A 13,275-nucleotide genomic window follows, 5' to 3' on the forward strand; every position below is an offset into this window, starting at 1 on the left:
CAACGCTTGACAGGAGACAGCAGCACCCGGCCAGCGGAGGTTGATCGAAAAAGTAGTCCGAGTGCGTGAAGGAGGGGCTAGGACAGATGCGCTCACCAGTAACCCTCTCTCTACGGGTGAGCGTTGGCTTTTACTTGACAGGATGAGACGAAGTGATCTGCCGCTCCGCAGTACAAACAAAGGCGATTAGTGATACGCCGTTGACGCTCCGCGGTGGTGATGCGAATTCCCCCCAGCTGTATTGGTTCAGAGTCAGAGCTAGCAGAGGGAGAGGAAGTGGAAGCAGGAGCGGAGAGGAGTGACTTCTCCAGACTGCGAGCTCGGCGGTGTGTAAGTCAAAACGCTTCTCCACGCAGGTCGATCAGAGGATCTAGGTGAGATGGAGTCTCGGAGAGTACCTCGTCTTTAATGTCAGCATTCAAATCCTCCAGGAAACGAGCGACCAGAGCGGGTTCGTTCCATTCACAGGAGGAACGATTCTCCAAAAGACGTTGAAGAACACGCCAAACTTGCTTAACATGCATCTGGAGAGAGGGGGAGAAAATCAAAATATCATCGAGATACACGAAAACAAAAATGTTTAGCATGTCTCTTAAAACGTCATTGACTAAAGCCTGAAAGACAGCTGGGGCATTGACCAAACTGAAAGGTAAAACACGATATTCAAAGTGCCCTAATGGCGTGTTAAACGCCATCTTCCACTCATCTCCTTCCTTTATGCGAATGATAAGCGTAGCGGAGATCCAACTTTGTGAAAACTTTAGCTCCCTGCAAGACCTCAAAAGCCGACGACATAAGTGGCAAGGGATAGCGATTTTTAACCGTTATGTCGTTCAACCCTCGATAGTCTATGCAGGGACGCAAGGAACCATAATTCTTTTTCACAAAGAAGAATCCCGCACAGGCAGGAGAGGAGGAAGGGAGAATAGTACCTGCGTCTAGCAATTCGGAGAGGTAATTCTCGAGCGCCTCACGCTCCGGTCCCGACAGAGAGTAAAGCCTCCCGCGAGGGGGAGAGGTCCCAGGAAGAAGGTCGATACAGCAGTCATAAGGTCGATGGGGAGGGAGAGAAGATGCCCGGGAACGACTGAAGACCACCCGCAAATCGTGATATTCCCCTGGCACTCCTGACATATCACCTGGCTCTTCCTGAAACACAGACACAGAAGACACAGGAGGAACAGCAGACACTAAACATTTAACATGACACGACAATTTCCAGGAGAGGATAGTTCAAGTTACTCCCGTGGTCCAAAACCAGGTGAGTAAAAGGAGAATGAAAAATTAAAAAAGAAATAGTCTTACGACGATTGCCAGAGACGGTGAGACTCACTGGAATGGTAGCACGGCGAACATTAGTGAGAACGCTACCATCAAGGGCATAAACAGAAGTGGCCTCCTTTAGATAGATGAGAGGGGTGCCCTGATCGAGAGCCCAGGATTCATCAACGAAACTTGCCTCAGCTCCTGAGTCGATCAACGCTTGACAGGAGACAGCAGCACCCGGCCAGCGGAGGTTGACCGAAAAAGTAGTGCGAGTGCGTGAAGGAGGGGCTAGGACAGATGCGCTCACCAGTAACCCTCTCTCTACTGGTGAGCGTTGGCTTTTACTTGACAGGATGAGACGAAGTGATCTGCCGCTCCGCAGTACAAACAAAGGCGATTAGTGATACGCCGTTGACGCTCCGCGGTGGTGATGCGAATTCCCCCCAGCTGTATTGGTTCAGAGTCAGAGCTAGCAGAGGGAGAGGAAGTGGAAGCAGGAGCGGAGAGGAGTGACTTCTCCAGACTGCGAGCTCGGCGTTGTGTAAGTCAAAACGCTTCTCCACGCGGATAGCCAGGTCGATCAGAGGATCTAGGCGAGATGGAGTCTCGGAGAGTACCTCGTCTTTAATGTCAGCAGTCAAATCCTCCAGGAAACGAGCGACCAGAGCGGGTTCATTCCATTCACTGATTTCTTCAATAGAGAAATCAGCGGCAGACCTCTTCCCTTGGCGGAGAGTAGATAGAAGGTGCGAAGCTTTAGGTCCGTGGTCGGAATGGTCAAACACTCGAATCATTTCCTCCTTGAAGAGAGTGTAATGATCTGGGCTGCGTTTCCCAAAAGCATCATAAGCCTAAGTAGATCGTAATATTAAGATCAGTCGTACGATCGTTTTTACGATCTACTTAGGCTTATGATGCTTTTGGGAAACGCAGCCCAGATCATTACAAAAGCATCGTAACTTAAGTAGCACTTAAAAATCATTGTGGATCTACGAGTGCTCTGGAGTAATCGTAAATCCCCAAGTGCATCATAAGAAGACAGAGTTATGAGGTCACCTGCAGGACAACCAGCAGATTACACCTTTAACTTTATTCAAATGCAATGTGATTATAATATAAGTTTTGATTGTACTTTATTGTACACTTTATTAGGCCTACTCTTTTTGTTGTTGTTGTTTTTTGTTGTTAAATTAATGTATAAATTAAATATTTGAAAAGGTCAGAAAAAAAAGCAAAACATTTTTTTTTTAATAATTTAATCTAATAATTTTGATCAAAGTTAAATGAATGAAAAAAAAAAGATGTAATATGCTTCAAAGACTGGGAAAAATATGGATGAAAAAAATAATAATAATCTGTCAATGACTTGCACCTGTTTTATAAAATGTTTTCCTCTGCAGAGCCCTTTTCCTTTTAGCAAGGGTGGCAAAGTCCTGCCACTTCTTCCTGACCTCCTTCCCTGATCTTTTAATGCCCCTAGTTGCAGTCAGTTTTCTAGCAAAATCCTCCCAGATTTTTTTTTGTTTATTTTGTTTATTTGTATGACTTCCCTGAAACCCACTGAAAATAATATGTTTGTATAGCTCCACCTCCTCTAAAATTACCTTAATCTCCTCTTTAAAAAAAGAAAGAAGGTATTTTCTTTTTTTTTGGTTCAGCCATTTTGCTGGTGTCTCCACTCGTAGCTTTGTGCTTTTATAGATTATTGGCCTCGTGGAAAATGCACATCAGGTGAAAACAGGTTAAACATTTAAAATTGCAAACGTGTGCTGCAATTACAAGCCATTCTACAAGGTGACATTTCAGCACTTGACAAACGGACAGCGATTCTTAAGTAGCACTTAAAGCACAGCTGCGAACAATCGTGCTAAGTGCATTTTTGTGAAACGCACGTGAAATGAACACGAACGTTCGCAAAGTCGCTCGAAGAAAATCCTCGTAAGTGCTAAGATCCATCGTTATTGGGAAACCCAGCCCAAGACAGTCAGCTTCAGCGTTCCACATGTCAGTTCCCCATTCCCGTGCTCGTCCCGTCAGAAGGGAGACCACGTTCGGGAGCGATCCTTGGAATACGTCGAGGGCTGTAGTGAAAACACAACCTCACATTAAGTAAGGAAAGAACGGCACTCGGTGGGCTCACCAGCATAGCGGGGAGGATTGTTGACTCTGGGTTCATGAGCGTCGAGAGTTCTTGGTGATGGTGGATCAGCACAGAGTTGACGAAGTTGCGTGGAAAGATCGGTCACCTGGGCGGCCAAAGTCTCAACGGCGTGACAACTCCTCCTCGTGTCTGCCCAGCATAGCCCCCTGCATCTCGAAGGCAGTCTGAAAAGGGTTCTCCTTCACTGGGTCCATGATGGCCAGATTATTCTGTCAGAGTTGAGAGAGAGGACCCAAAAACGAAAGCAGGTAATAATGTCTTTTAATAGAAATTAGGCAATCAGCCGCTTAGGCTGGCAAACAGAAAGCCTCTCATAAATAATCAACAAAAGTAGATGTAGACCCAAGGCAGGGTAAAACAGGTCCGTAGATGAGAACAGCGGTGGCAAGCAGCAGCGGCCGTAGACAGATGTACTCACGGAACCGATAACAGCATTCAGCGGCAGGTGAGCTGGGCAGAGCACAGATGCCAAGTCAAGACTGGGTGTCCTGGGAGATTAGAGAGCTGTTCACTACTGGTATGTTGGGGATATCTCTAATTTATGTATTTTTAGGAATGATTATAGTGATTTAATTCATCTTTTTTATTTAAACAGATAACTATGAGGAAGGAAGGAGGAAGGTTTGAGAGGCTGAGGTTCAATCTGACCTTCAGTCAGAAGCAGAGGAGCCAGGCCGAAAAAAAGCAAATCGTAAAATGTAGGTGTAGTATTTTTTGTAATATTTGTTTTCTGTTGTCTCATAATAAAGTGGTTTTCACATTATATGATTTGCTCAGTGCACTGAAGTGACACAAATTACTTTATTTAAAAATGTATATTATAAAGGCCAAGCACTCGACTGTTGAGCTCGTTTGTGATGGACTCTGAAGAAGATGAAGAATTACAGCAGGGTAGCACAGGCCTTCCTTCTGCTCCACCAGTCCACCAGTTTGACCGACCCACACATACAAAGAGTATATCCTTTACAGATATGCTGACCAGTCACCATGCCATCTGGCCAACTGAGGATTTCACATGTGAACGTGAGTGTATACAGCACATGGTTCTATAGGAAATTATGGGTATATATCAGAAATATACTTTTTTTTTTAAATAAAAAAATCAATCTGCATATTCTTTTCTTTTAAAAAAACCTCTCCAGCTCCACAAGAGCCTATACGATCCTGGTTCCCAGAAATACCTCTCTGTGGAAACAGAGCTCAGCAGTCAACTGAACTAATTGCCAGTAAGTTGGTGTAGGCCAAAATTATGTCATATAAATTAATAAACGGTTTTCTATTTACCCCTTGCATTATTTTCCTTAAGGTCCAAAGAGCCCAAAACAGCCTAAACAGACTCCAGAAGGATCCCAAAGGACTCCTCAGACTCCTACTCCTGAAGTTGTCTGTAAGTATGTTTTCTATTATCAGCAGAATGTACTTGAGCAGGTGTCACCAACCCTGCTCCTGGAGGGCTACAGTCCTGCAGATTTCAGCTCCAACCCCAATCAAACACACCTGGACCAGCTAATCAAGCTGTTCAGGGTTGCTTGATAATTACAGGCAGGTGTGTTGGAACAGGGTTGGACCTAAAGTCTGCAGGACAGTAGCCCTCCAGGAGCAGGGTTGGTGACACCTGTACTTGAGCATAAAAAAGGCTACTTCAGTATTAAAATAAATATAACACAGAATTTAGAAATAGTAAGACATAAACATGGTTTCTGGAATGTAACATTTATTGTACACTGATGAGCCAGAACATTATGAGCAGTCACAGGTGAAGTGAATATCTTTGATCATCTTCTAACAGGGCCATATATTAAAGGGATACTCCACTTTTTTGGACATAGGCTCATTTTACAACTCCCCCAGAGTTAAACAGTTGAGTTTTACCATTTTCGAATCCATTCAGCCGAACTCCGGGTCTGGCGGTACCACTTTTAGCATAGCTTAGCATAGATCATTGAATCGGACAGGACCATTAGCATCTCTCTCAAAAAAATTACCAAAATTCGATTTTTTTCCTATTTAAAACTTGACTCAGAAAGTTACTAACCACTGACTTGTGAGCATCGGCGCGTGATGTTTCAAGTGCTGATCGCCGACTCACTGCTTTCCTGGTGCTTGTGTTCTCGATGTAGCAGCGCAGGTTCCCGAGATCCTAAACGGTGACGAGCGCGTCGGAGCTGTCGTGCTGCACACGGGAACGAACGACATCAGGCTCCGGCAGACGGAGGTTCTGAAGAAGGACTACAGGAGCCTGATCGAGACGGTACGCAGCACATCGCCTGAAACAACGATCATCGTGTCTGGACCGCTTCCCACGTACCGACTAGGACATGAAAAGTGAACAAAAACAATTTCTAAAGCTAGGTCTTCTAAACATTATAATAACCGGCTGAAGATCATTATGTGCCAAGAAGAATTTTTAGGGATAGGGAGAACCCTTTGGACCATCTTAGCGATGAAAAATTGTTGCAAGAATACCGTGTAACGCACATCAGATGGTCAGATCACCAGCTCTATCTCTCTATATGTTAATTTACTGAAATTAGCCTGTCTTCAAATCCCCTTTTGCTCTGAGACCTAATTAAATCATTGGTGTCCTAATCCACAAACACCTCTATTGTCTTAAGATCCTTCCTTCCTGGACCCCAGACCCAACGGCGCCTACAAATGACTTAAATCATTAACTATCTAGCTGAGAACAGAGATCCCTTACTGCTGACTTCTAGTTTATGGCTCCGCGAACATCCGCTGATCAACAAGAGCAATCCCCCCTGAACAATAAAAGCAATCTCAAGAGGACCCTAGGGACTCTCTGTCAGACATTCATTTACATGTAGATCCTCAGGCAACACGTAAGAAAACAACCAGACTCTGTTCGACCGCTAATCTAATCAGAACTAGTAACACGCACACACATAGACTCTCTCACCCCGTGCTCGGGGACAAAAGTTCAACGCAGCAGGATGAACCTTCAGTGACTCTTCCAGCACACACACAAGGAAACACACACAGATCCTACCACGTGTGAATCAAAATCATCTTGTGAAATGTTTAAAATGTATTCTCTTAATGTATGCATGATCCCTTGTCCCAAATATTATGCCTATATAGTTTTATTGATTTGTAATCCATTTGATGTGACTATAATCGCGAAAAATCATGTATCCTCGGGTGACTATGTCATAGAGATACCATTCATGGTATCATTGTGCTCCATAAATCCCAACGGTGTGGAATCTTTAACCCAAAATCTCCGAAGACGCATTATTTGATTAAATCCAGTGTTATTAACGATAGGAACAAATTTAGCTTCTCCTTAACTATTAGGAAGGGGCGTGAGCCTCCACAAAACGTCAGGAGGTAGTCACAATCGCCCTTCCAGGCGATTGGGTCATGCACCTAAAGAGGCTGGGCTTAACCCCTTCAAAATGCCGCGCTTCTCTGATCTCAGGGCACATCGCCAGAGAGAGAGAGACGACACGCCTTCTTCCATCCTTGGAAGCTTCGTTCGCGTTTATTTTCATTTTTCTTCCAAGTTTTATTTTCTTCAAACTACCTTACTTCAGTTTTGATAGTCTCCTTCAACCAACCCAAGATACCAACTTAAAGCTAAAAGATCATTTTGCTGAGTTCCGCTCGCTTCAAGTCGCTATAGCAACTAGACGCTGTAATCACGTGACCCTGCTTCCGTCCAACACAGACGAGACCACACAAAGAGGGCCGATCTACAACTCAGACGTAACGTAGACCTTAATTTCCAATCTGAAGTGCTGTTTAAAGTGTCTAATATTGCTGTGCCTATTGGGGTCTTGTTGTGATTGACTGAACTGTCTCTACCTATCTCTAAATTCTTTTACACACACATCTACACATACACACCCATCTACACATACACACACACACACATACACGCACACATAATCACGTGTTCTTGGACAGAAACACACGGCCACGTGCTGCGAAAGGCGTGCTCCTACACACGCACCCACACACACACACCCCTCCTTACCACGCTCTCTGTGTACACACACAAAACCCATTCTTAAAATTCTCGTTCTCTCTCTCTCTCTCTCTCTCTCTCTCTTATATTCTCCCTTTTCCTTCCCCTACTCTAACCTGTGATCCTACGTTTATTTTGCTATATTCCTCATTACGATCGTATATTGTTTGTTTATGTATATTTACTCCTGTGTGATTTAAACTAGTATATGTAACCAGTAGTTCGTTTGAATAAACTTTGTTAAATCATTTGAATTGAGATTGCCTGTTTGTTTCAATACTGAGTCCCTGAGTAGTGCAGATCTTTACCTCTTAACGCTCTATGATAAATTTGACTATTGAAAGAAATCTCAAATGGTCTAAAAACACTAAGATACTTATTTTCTTGTGGCCACAGAAAAGAAACTGTCTATCAGTGTTAAAGACGTGAGATTTCCGTTCAGATATTGTACATTTTGTGTGCTGGACATACAGTTCGTACAATAAATGAACATTCTTCAACTTGTATCTCAAATTTCCCCAAATTGAACATATTCTACCCGCCTATATCAGTGAGTACTACAAGTAATTGTGTAACCTCTGATATAAGCCGAGGTTTTGACCAATTCCCTATTTGGTAATTCTTTAATTCATGTAAGCCACATATGCATATTCACATTAAGGCTAATTTGAGCTAATTAATTCCCTAACATAAGTCATTGTTGTTACATATTTATTGGTGGAGAATGCGGGCACTCTCATACTCAGTTTGATACAGATTGTGCAAATTTGTAGTCATGTGTGATTTTTCAAAAGTTTAATGATTGTGTGCGCGCTTGAATCTTATAACGTTATTGAAAAGTACTAAGTCGACTCGAAAACTGATCAAAGGGCGAAAAGCCATTACCCGCCAGTAAGCCTGGTTATTGGGGAAACTGCAGTATTTACAGTGTTGTTGCGAGTCCAGAATTAGAGAAAAATAAAAAAAATTCTCTTTTTTTCATTGTGACCTTACATGTAATTCTGTTTTGAGACCTGTATGGGAACAGAGGAGTCCCTCAGGCATTGTTACCGGTATTTCTGTAAAACCCGAGAGCAAAAGTACGCTACTCCGGTCAGAAACAAATATATATATTTGATGGTATGTCGTTAAGAAACGATAAAATACGGGTTAAAGCACTGGTCTAGCTAACCAGAAGGAAAAACCCTGTTTCAAGCGTCTATAAAGACCAGAAACAGTTCCGCCGCGAACTTTTGATTTGCAGTGTTGTTTTATGTTTGCAAAGACCGGCCGTGGTCTTTAAAGAATTTATTTTGCAGCGTTGTTTGGTGCGCGCGAAGGCCTGCACGTTTGCAAAGTGTAATTTCTGATACGTCTCAAATTACCGCCCCGGTGACGCGTTCCGCGTTAGCGTAACACTGCCACCGTGTGGTCAACCACAGGTAAAGACCTGTTGGTCGTTATTCCTTCCGCCCTGATTGTTGGTGATTCAAAATTGACGGTCGTAAGTATCTAAGAAGTTGTTTAAATACATATTTGTATTTACAGCACGCTAAGTTCGTTAAAACAACCCTTTTATTTTGGACTGAGACATTTTATGGTGAATTTTAACTTCCCAGAAAGGGAACCGGAAGTTATAGTGTCTCGATCCAAAAGCACTGATAGCTCACCCGGAAGCGAACAGCGCCCCTCGTGGCCACGCCCCTCCGGGTCAACTATCCCTCCTCCTCTCTAGTCACTCTACTCTGCTGTTTCCAGTTCTAAATCTGCCTCAGTGATTCTGTTTGGTTTTATTCCCATTCAATAATCATCTAATAACAAATTCGATGTTATAGTGATTATTTTATTTTTGTTTTATTAATTTTTGTTAAATCTTTCTATTTCTCTAAGACAACCAAACTTTTCTCTCCAAGGAAATTTAGATTTGAGGTGAAATTTAAACTTAATTTAATTTGGTTACTTCCATTTTCACATTCCAGTCATCTTAAGCCCTGAGCAGGACACCGCCCTCTGGTGGCCGAGCCTTTCTCAAGCCAGCCATCTGCCTGCTACAAATTTATAGAGTTACTAAATTTAATAACTTCAGTTATTGTGATTATTATACGAAATCAATTCTAATTCACTTGTGACTCTTCCTCAGGCTTAGTTGGATGTGATCTTGAACCAATGTTGAATTAAGATTTTAAATTGTGTCAAACAATTAGGGTGCACCACAGAGAGACGCCCCCCTTGAGGCCTAAGTAACCCACTGCAGCAGTCCACCACACCCTCTTCCAGGTTACTTTGATTTTCTTTCTCTCTTCAAAGTTTTCTTTATCATTTGTATTATTATTGTTTTCATTTACCCCTCGCAGGCCCATCTGACTTTTGTCCTATTTTCCCCATAACTCAATTTGGTGTAAGCCAGAAATCTTAAATTCACTTTAAGCTACTCTGTTCACTCCATCTTGTGTGTCCTATAGGCAAAACTCTCAGCGCCTGCAGTGGACTGGGGGGAACCCCGAGCAGACCTCTGTGGGCAAGTTGGCCGACCGACGTTACCGACTCTGACCGTGCAGGTGACTCTTGAATTTCTCCTGTCTCTGCCACTGGCCGCGGCACGCAGTAGTGACATCAGCAATCCGGTGCCTCGGAGTGCCAGCCTCTACGCCAACGCAAAAGTTAATTGTTGGGACCACTGCACAAACCAACGACAGTCCCTGTCACTCTAGGCCTACGGCCTAGTGGGTTCTGGGTAGTACCCACCTTTACATTGCGTTTGGTTGGTTGGTACCTCCGGGACTACCAGGGTTGTGTTTACGGTCACTCTGTTTGAGTGGGCGTGGTCGTGAGCAGAGTAACGGAGAATCCAAAGTCACGGCGGCCAAGTGTTTGGAGCGCCAGGAAGGTTGAACGAGCTCAGCAGGGGCCGGCTGGGTTGACCTCCATCCATTTCAGGTAAACTGAACTTTGATAATCAAACAAAAAAAAAAACAGAAAAAAACAAACCCTTGTCTTTCTTATAAACCACATAATCATAAATATTTTCCTCTGTGCACATCCCTCGTGCTATTAGTGTCCAAAGTACAGTCCAGATCAACTCACTGACATTTTTGTTTAATTTTGTTTCGTCCTTCCTTTTCAATCCTCACCTACGCGTGCCTTGCATGTTCTGTTATAACCTGTTTTTCAGTGTATCAACGAGATCCCAACAGGCTAGGTAACACAGGGACAACTGAACAGTCTCTATTCCGGGTCCCAAACTGACCCGCCTAACTGTCTAAAGTCAGTTAGCCCAAAATTTCTATAGACGGCACACCGTCCTATAGTTTATTAGTTTCACGACCCGGTTGCATTGGCCCTTCTTGTGTGTCTTGTGTGTTGTGTTTCTCTCGCCTACAGTGAGTCAAAATGTCACGTGCATCCAGTCCTGCGGAACACTGGAACAGCCTGGAGGCGTGGTTATCAGCCATAACTACGGGGTGCCTACCCAAAGACTTCGGTGACCCAAAGCTCCTGACCCAACAGGAACTGGACAACAAGGTGGACCAGATCATGTCCCAGGACCCCACGCAGGCCTACAGTTCAAAAGACTGGAGCCGCCTCGTCGGGAGTCTCTCTCACTATCTTGTGTCACAGGCACGACTACTGGAGGAGGACAAGGCCAAGCTGGAAAAAGACACCGCTGGACTAAAGACTCAGCTGGAGGAAACCTGCAAACAAAAGGAACAAACCCAGCAGCGTCTGGAGGAGTTACTTCTGGAGGATGAGGAGGACACACATCCAGAACTACAACAGGAAGTGGAAAGACTACAGCAGGCCCTGGAAGACCTGCGTCTGGACACAGACAGGACAGTGGAGACGGAGAAACAGAACACAGCAGCCCTCAATGACAAGCTACTACGTGGAGAGGAGCTGCTAGCAAGGGCACGCACAGAATTAAAAGACAGAGACGCTAGAGTCAAAGCTTGCGAAACATTGTTGCAGAAAGCCCAAGCTGAAATTGACGAGCTCGTCCAACAAAGATATGATCTCAAAGACGAGCTGGATATCGTCCACCGTGAACTCAAACATGCGTATGAACTACAAGGTAAGCGGGCGGGGGAGACACACATCACCCCGTCTCTCCCCACCCGTAAACCTGCAGGTCACAGCCGAACCCTTCAAGCTAAAGAAGAAGAGGAAAACCCACGTCTTGACGCTATCTCACCTGCTGGCCCCGTCCCGGAAGGACGAGCCACCAGTCACCGCACAGCATCCAAAGAACTGGACAAGCTTGCAAGAAACATCCCTACATTAAATCCAAATCCAGCCGGGGGCAATGACGTGTACTCTTACTTAACCGACATTGAATTCCACTTACAAACCGTGGACAACGTCACGACTTGGGACAAGTTATACCTCCTTCGGACCACTTCTGGTCGTATTGTAAGAAGTTTCCTTGATAGACAGCCAGAATCTGTGAAACAGAATTATCCACAATTACGACAAGCCCTGATCCGCGAATTCTCTGACCCAGACTCGGACCAAGGCATCATTGCGGCAATGGACCTCAAACAAGCTCGTCTGGAAACACCGCAAGCCTACTACGAACGTCTGCGACTCGCTTACTTCGGACCGAGGAATGAGGCATTTATGGAAGAGGACGTTAGTTTCAAAACGCTTTTCCTGCGGAATCTCCACCCCACTCAAAGTGCACACCTGGGCGTTTTAGTTTGTCCACGGACCCTGTCAATTCAACAATTACGTGACCTGGCCCACAAAGCATACGTAAAACAAACGACTGGGTCTGACAAACCTGGGAAATACCCCACAGTTTTCCCTGTCACTGCACCCTTTCCAGAACTGAATTTAGAAGGTGCACAGCCTACCAACTACGGACCCAGCAACAGACAGCCACGACCGTTCCAAGCTGGCAGAGGACAGCGTGGGCGGGGGGGAACCCGCCCAAAACCACAAAATGACCGTTTCAGGGGATCCTGGGACCGGCAGCACTTCCCCCACAACCAAAAGGGGGGGGGCAGCTGGGATGCCGACCGACACCCCAGGAGAGGCCGACCCCGATCTCCCCGAAACACAAGCCCAGAGAACCGGCAACGGGACCCCTCCCGACAAGACACCGGTAAGCTCAAGATGGAGCCCAAATCCAGCGGGAACAGTGCAGCCACGCCTGACACAACAGAACTTGTAAACATCCTGAAAGAGCTTCTCCAAAGGAAACCCCACAAGGAAGACAAAGATAAACCAGACACTGCATGACTAATCCACAGGCCTGGACCCAATGCTTCCCACACTACCAACTCCACTAACTCCAGCCAGTTGACAGCACCACAAAACACTGCTGTCAATCCACAGACTGTTAAACCTGCTGTTACATCATTGAATGACAGCTCTAATCACTCCATTCAGATGACAGCCCCACAAAACCCTGCTGTCAAACCACAGACTTTTGAACTTGCTGTTTCATTACCCAATGACAGCTCCACTCACTCCATTCAGCTGACAGCCCCACAAAACACTGCTGTCAAACCACAGACTTTTGAACCTGCTGTTACAGCAACAAACGACCGCGTCACTCACCACAGCCAGCTGACAACGCCACTCCCTGAACAGGACTGCAGCAGCTCTCACGATAAGGTCCCAGACAGTGCGGTCTTGTTGATCTGCAACCACAACGAGCCACCCCAGACTCACCCTCACTGCTTGTCAATCAATACACAAGATCCTACACCACAACTGCTGGGTAACCTAATTGAGAGAGGAGTGGCACGAAAACTGTACTTAACAATTACCTTGGAAAAGGACATACATATCGAAGCACTGGTGGACACCGGCTCTGATCTAACGCTTATTTCTGCTCAACTGTTTGAAAAACTGAAGTGTGAAGCTCAAAGACAAAACA

At 45.0% G+C, this 13,275-nt stretch overlaps 1 protein-coding gene across 3 annotated transcripts in view; it reads left to right on the forward strand.

The window, feature by feature from the left end:
* Positions 1-13,275, forward strand: part of LOC307173423 (uncharacterized protein) — a 308,702-nt gene that overhangs the window by 10,457 nt on the left and 284,970 nt on the right. Inside the window, exons 12-16 of one of the 3 annotated variants that reach the window (XR_013823845.1) lie at positions 4,023-4,125; positions 4,275-4,450; positions 4,570-4,653; positions 4,734-4,814; positions 5,548-5,752. The gene's annotated coding sequence lies outside the window, so the exon portion shown is untranslated. The remainder of the gene's footprint in view (positions 1-4,022; positions 4,126-4,274; positions 4,451-4,569; positions 4,654-4,733; positions 4,815-5,547; positions 5,753-13,275) is intronic. The other 2 variants (XR_013823846.1, XR_013823847.1) reach the window with 2 other exon arrangements.

The sequence above is a fragment of the Squalius cephalus genome, assembly GCF_949319135.1.
Source record: "Squalius cephalus genome assembly, chromosome: 16".
NCBI lineage: Eukaryota > Metazoa > Chordata > Actinopteri > Cypriniformes > Leuciscidae > Squalius > Squalius cephalus.